Source organism: Cynoglossus semilaevis, chromosome W (assembly GCF_000523025.1).
Source record: "Cynoglossus semilaevis isolate Cse_v1.0 chromosome W, Cse_v1.0, whole genome shotgun sequence".
Lineage (NCBI taxonomy): Eukaryota > Metazoa > Chordata > Actinopteri > Pleuronectiformes > Cynoglossidae > Cynoglossus > Cynoglossus semilaevis.
In genome coordinates, this window is record NC_024327.1 from 15,642,684 (window position 1) to 15,649,309 (window position 6,626).

A 6,626-nucleotide genomic window follows, 5' to 3' on the forward strand; every position below is an offset into this window, starting at 1 on the left:
TGACTGTACGGTTCACATCACAGAGGACAGACAACTCAACATAGAGGTGTACAGGAAACCAACCCACACAGACCAGTATCTCCGTTTTGACTCACACCACACACTGGAGCACAAATTAGGAGTCATCAGAACCCTACAGTCACAGGCAGACACCATTCCAACCACCAACAGAGGTAAGATGAGAGAACAGGGACACAGTTTCAGAAAAACTGCAGAGCCAGTGCTGATGGTCCGGGAGTCTGAGGTGTGCTTCCCCATCCTCACATGCTGACTCCTGTCAGTCAGGAAATCAGTGATCCACCTACAGGTGGGGTCAGGTACACTGAGCTGGAGTAGTTTACTCTGTAGGATAGCTGGAATGGTGGTGTTGAAGGCTGATCTAAAATCCACAAACAGGATCCTGGTGTACAGGTAGGTTCCTGTGTTCCTGAGCGCCTGCTGGGCTTCCTGCAAGCCGGTCTGCGGCGGCATGTAAACACTAACCAGAATGAATAAAGCGAACTCACAGGGAGAATAGAAGCGTTTACACTTGATAATAAAAGTTTCCAATTATCAGGAGCAGTATTGTTAGGCCATAAGTTGAACTCTCGCTCCAAAGTCTGGGATCTTACGTGTTACGTTAAACTTACAGCAAAAAGTGCGTCGCAAAAAATCCTTCTCATTTTTCATGGCGAGGCATTTTATACCAAACTAGTTTCTTCAGGGTGTAACAAGATTTTGGTTCGCGAGCGGTGGCACGGCACGACACGTCATCGTGCTCGACCAATCAAGTAGCTTATTGATGTCAACACTCCACTGATGTCAACACTCCAGCAACACGGCTGCCTCCATGGTTTTACTTAGCTTTACCGATAGAGAGGAATTCTCCCAAATGTCTTCTAAAGTGGGCCAAATGGATTCTAAACAGTGCTTTATACATAGCCGCCTACACGAAGAACAATGAGGCAAATAGACGATAAGGTTATCTTTCTATGTGAAGTCATTTTGATCAATAAAAGGAAGTAATCAATGACAAGGACCATTTGTTTATTCATTCTTTCATTTATTCACTCGTAACTAATCAATCATAAAACACTGATCAATCATAAAAAAATCTTTATTAAAACATATATACATATGTACAATATATAAAACAATACAAAACAGCATAAGAAAATGAATGGTAATGTTAACAATGCAACCACTGCAATACAACTCTGAGGCAATAGGCTACACATGGCATGTTAGTCTTCACTGTCAGTGTCAGGGCAGTCGTCATCCTCCTCCTTGAGTTCCTTTCTGTTTGTGCAATTGCAACACCTACACAGGTCTGTACAACAGAGTCCTGCAGAGACACAAAAACATATACCTGTCTCACTCTCTCACTCTCCTTGCAGCTGCAGTGTATGAAATGCAAAACACTGTCAGGGACCGGATTTCTTGTCATCCATGTGACATGTTGGTTTCCATCTTCTAGGTGCCAACTGTATCCAGCAGGTGATGGAGCACCTATATTTTGTTTGACACAGGACCTCATGACTGCAGCCGGATAATTTGCATTTTTGCAGTGCTGATGGAGGGCATCACTTGTAGGGGAATAGACAATTCTGGCAAGGCTGATGATGCCATGCAGAAAATCTTGCACCTAGCCTCATTGACATTTTCAGCAGCTGGCTGATCATACAGGTGGAATACATATTTGCAAAGTAGTGTACATGTGGAGTGGTCCAAGTTAAAGTTAGCACCCAGATTTTTTCTTTTTCCAGAGACCTTGAGGTACTCTTAAGTTTTCTCACATGCTACAGAAAATGTCTTTCTTTTGCATTTACCATAAAAGGCACTTGTGATGTTACACCCAGAGAATGTACAGTATGTATGATAATCAAGGCTGAACACACACTGGTTCCAAGAGCTGATGACACCTTGGTAACGTCAATGATGCGTGTCCTGTTGCCCCTCCCTGTGAAAAAATATAATCTGCATGGTATGATAATAATAATATACATTTTATTTCATAGGTAAATTTGTCTGCAGACTTACAGCAATGACACATCAGTGTCAGGGCTCTTAATGATGACAGTTGTGTGCTCCTGTGCAGCATGCTGTGCATGCAAAAACACCCTTGTGTCACATTATTCATGGTCAAACTGCAGGTCTTCAGCAGCATGATTGTACACCCTCCATTACAGTCACACAGTGACACCGATCCCTATGTGTTATGTACAAGCTGAGGTTTTTGCCCACTCCTGTAAGATCTGCATTACGATGTATTTGTCCTCTTGCATATTATGCACATGGCTGGAAGGACGGAGCCAGAGCTCACGATAGGCAGGCCTGACCTGGGTCTAAGTTTATTTGTCGGACTCGGAATCGTACTGCTCAATGTTGATGGGATGGCCTCACTTCTTGAGTTGACTTCCGTATCCTCTCCCCTCCCTCTCACGCTCGAGACGCCTTTTCACTTTTGCAATTGCACTCGCGTCAATAAACATGGATGTGGGATGGAAAGCAGCGTTCTCGGGAATGCTTTTGTGGTGAAGGGGGTTGAAAAGTTACATGACTATTATTAAGAAGGGAAAAGCTCGACAACACCACCCTGGGAATTTCACCCAGGGAATTGCTCAAACACAAGGCACAAAGGGTCGTGGTTACTGGAGGGCAAGAGACGTGGTTCAAAGTTTGAAAATACAAATTTTATTCAACATTTGTTTTTAAAACGTATACTCCATAAAACTCATTCACACAAATAAGAGAAACCTAATCAGGGCTGAGGCCGAAGTGGATGGGCAAGGGCTAGTGCAGGGGCAGGATCCACCAAAATAAGGCAAAAATAACTTAAATCACCAGGTACACGTGGCAGACACCCTCAGTGAAGAAACCCACTCCCAGGGACACAGCAAGATACGACAGGAGGACACCACTACCAGGTCACCAGCACCGCCACCACTGGTCTACAGCAATTGAAGAGGAAAAAGAATACCACATTAGTGGGGTTGCGCACACACACACAAAAAAAGTACCCAAAACTTGAGCAAATTACAGGCTTAAACAAAATGACAACTGCCCAAAATAAAAGAAAACTCAAACAATTTACAAAACAACTCTGAATTAACAAAATAGAATTACATAAACAAAAACCAGGGTCAACCTAGACACACTATCACAATCACACATTCACACACTTGTTCACTCAGCATAAGTGGGATCAGTCCCCAATTAAAAAAAAAGAAGTGCTTATGCCCTGACCACGGTGTATGGCGAACAATCGTCCTGCACAGCGTGTATCTTGGAAGCCGTGAAGCCGCCGACGGCCTCAGAAAAATGCCTTAAGTATAGGAACAAACAAAACGACGAGCAAGGTGAAGCAGCGGGCGGCCATACCTGTCGGATACACAACCTCTGACCCAGAAGTAACACGGGTGAAGATGGGAGCCCAGAGGAACACCCGGTGGGCGGACTACCGTTTTTATACCGGCTCCCTCAACGGCTGGCGGAAGTGAGGAAGGGAAACCATATCAACAGTCTATGGTCAAAGAGCGAGGGAAAAACAAAAACGCTCGTACTGCTCCACTTTCAAACTCCAAATCCAGGCACTGTTTGTAGTTTTCAGCTAGTGCGAAATCCTGAAATTTTTCCTCGGCGAGTTTTTCATCGTTATGAATTGACAATTCAAATCACAAGGTTGTTGAATCTTCACCTCTAACTCAAATCACAGAAATATCAACAAGTATACAGTATTTCTTTTTTTCCATTTTCATTATCTAAGTTATGGTTGTTTACAATAATAAAAATATTATTAGGGCTTTAACTTTTGATTATATAGTATAATGTATTATATTAGATCAGTGTTTTTAAACCTTGGGGTCGTCTGGAATTCAAATAGGGTCACCTGAAATGTGTAGTAATTGACAAAAAGAAATTACTGTTTAAAATAGTTTTTTAAGTATTATTTTTTTTAGCATAGCAAACATGATCGGAAATTAATTCTAGAAGGAAACCAAATGTCTCTGGGGTTGCCAGAAATTTGTGATGTAAAAATGAGGTCACATGCCAAAAAAAGGTTGGGAACCACTGTATTATATCATATCTTAGCTTTAACAGAGAGTTCAAGGCACAAACTACTGTAGACATCTTCTTTCTGCCTCCACATCCAACATTATTTGTGCACAGTGCTGCACAATTGACGTTTAATGTTTGAGACGATGCGTGTTAGTTTCATGTGCATTTTTATGTGAACGTCTGCCAGAGCGGCAACATTAAAGTGGGATAAAAGGTAATAAAGTGAAACAGGCAGGGAATAACTGAACAGATACAAAATAATACAAGATATGATGTGATTTTCTACACATTTTCTGTGTGTGCATGATGCACATGCACAAACACATACTCAAACGATAATCAAGACAGCCTTGAGAAAGATACCAATATCAAACATCCCCGTAGGAGACCAGGGCTATTTTTAACAACACAGTTGATGGCTCATGAATGCGTAACATGTCTTGTTTTTATACAGACACACGGTAATGTGTAAAGAGCATATTTGCATCAAGGTTGATGTGTGAGCATGTTTCACGATATGCTAAACACATGGATTTGTACAATTTTAAATGAGCTTTTTTTTTACACCACGTCCTGTGAGTTTTCTGAGTCAATAATTTATTTGTTTTTATGTAGGTTGGTCTTGGCTGTTTCACACTAATCAAATACATTCCATACAGTCTTATGCTGTTTGTTCATGTTTTTGTTGCTTTTCCAGCCCAAAGCTCTGAAACTCCTGGGGATGGAGGTGAGTGTTGATTTCGTCAAGGTTGGGTTTTTTTTCCCTCATCTCAAAGAAAGTATTTTCCTTCCATCTATTCCCTATGTTGAGAAGTTGGTCAGCAAACTTTTTTTTTTTTTTAAGTATTTCAAAATATTTTTATGTAGTGTGCGACATGGCAGTTTGTTTTGGGAGTTTATGATAATAAGAAAATTATAATACAAAATATAAAAAATATCCATCATTCACCTCTGTTTGGCAATAACTAGTTTGAAGACACCTTTTTACTAGTTTGTAATTACTGTATTTTATTCCAGATTAATCACAGTGTAGCTGTAGTCATGATCGTACTTTGTCTTAATTAATCATGTTTAATCATGTAAATTGTCATTTTTAAACACGTTATAACAAAAACTTTCTGCGGTTTATTTCTGGAACAGAAAATCAGATAATAAATAACCTGAATGATGGAATTATTAATATGGAAAGAAAAGGCAATTTTGGGATATATATTCCACATCATTATGCCCATGTGTTAAAATATGTAAAAAAAAGAAAAAAAAAGAAAAGAAATAAAAATCACATTAATCTCCACAATTAAAGGGAGTAACTTAAGTTTTCATATGAAAAGTAAAACAGTTTCCCTCTGTAGACTATAGTGATGTGTGAAAATGCATGGCAAAATGAAGACCACTTTGAAAAATACTTCCCAAACATTTTCTAGGGTTTAAATGTTTTTGATGAGCTGGAAGTCACTGGCTTGAGTAACGAAACATAGAAGGTGAGGTGTATCTTAAGGGAACAGGGAAGCTGTAAGTGGACCGCAGATGGCCCGATGATATTCTCAATTTTATTTTATAGGGACCAATAAATTGGAGGGCCAACTTATGACCCTCCGCCTGTAGGGGGATGTCTTTGGTAGACAGCCACACCTTCTGCCCTGGCTGGTGACTGATGTCTATCAGCAGCTTGCTTTGTCTTTGCTTTGGCTCAAAACAAAGCAGCATAGCCGCTCTCCAGACTCTACTGGCTCGATTAATGTTCCTCTGTACAGATATGACTGCCATCTCCTCTTTGGGGAAAAGAGGGGGCTGATAACCCAGAGAAACCATAAAGGGTGTCATACCTGAGGCTGAAGAGGTCAGAGAATTGTGCATAAATCCACCCAGGGAAGGAACGAACTCCAAGATGCTGGGTGGCGGCTGGTAACACACCAGAGGGTGGTTCCCAAGTTTTGATTCGCCCGCTCTGTCTGTCCATTTGTCTGGGGGTGGTAGCCGGAAGACAAAATGGACTTGCAAAAGGATCTCAATACTTGCGAAAAAACTGCAGACCCCGGTCCGACACATTGTCCTGGGGATCACGTGAAGTTGGAAGACAGGAAGCACCAAAAGGTCCGCAGTTTCAGATGCTGAGGGGAGCTTAGGGAGGGGAACGAAATGCACAGCCTTGGATCAAATTGATCAATTATAGTTAGAATAGTTGTGTTACCCTCCGACAACGGCAGACCAGTCACAAAGTCCACGGTGATGTAGGACCAGGGGCGGTTCGGGGTCCCCAGTGGCTGCAGGAGACCCCTCAGGGAGTGATGGGAGGACTTGCCACGAGCACATGTAGAACATGCCAATACAAAGCTTGTTGTGTCCCTGGCAATCGTTGGCCACCAGAACCGTTGTGTCAGGAAATCCAACGTCCTATTAACACCAGGGTGGCATGACAACTTAGAGGAGTGGCCCTACTGCAGCACCTGAGACCGGACCTCCTCTGGAACATATAACCGACCCACTGGTCCATTCCCTGGACCAGGCTCTGTCTCTTGGGCTTCTCGAACCAGACCCTCGATCTCTCAGGTAACCGCCGCCACCAAACAACTAGAGGAAAGGATGTT

General features: G+C 42.0%; 1 pseudogene; it reads right to left on the reverse strand.

Annotated features, from left to right (window-relative positions):
- Window positions 1-471, reverse strand: part of LOC112486344 (uncharacterized) — a 1,942-nt pseudogene extending 1,471 nt beyond the window's left edge.
- Between the last annotated feature and the right edge of the window lie 6,155 nt (window positions 472-6,626).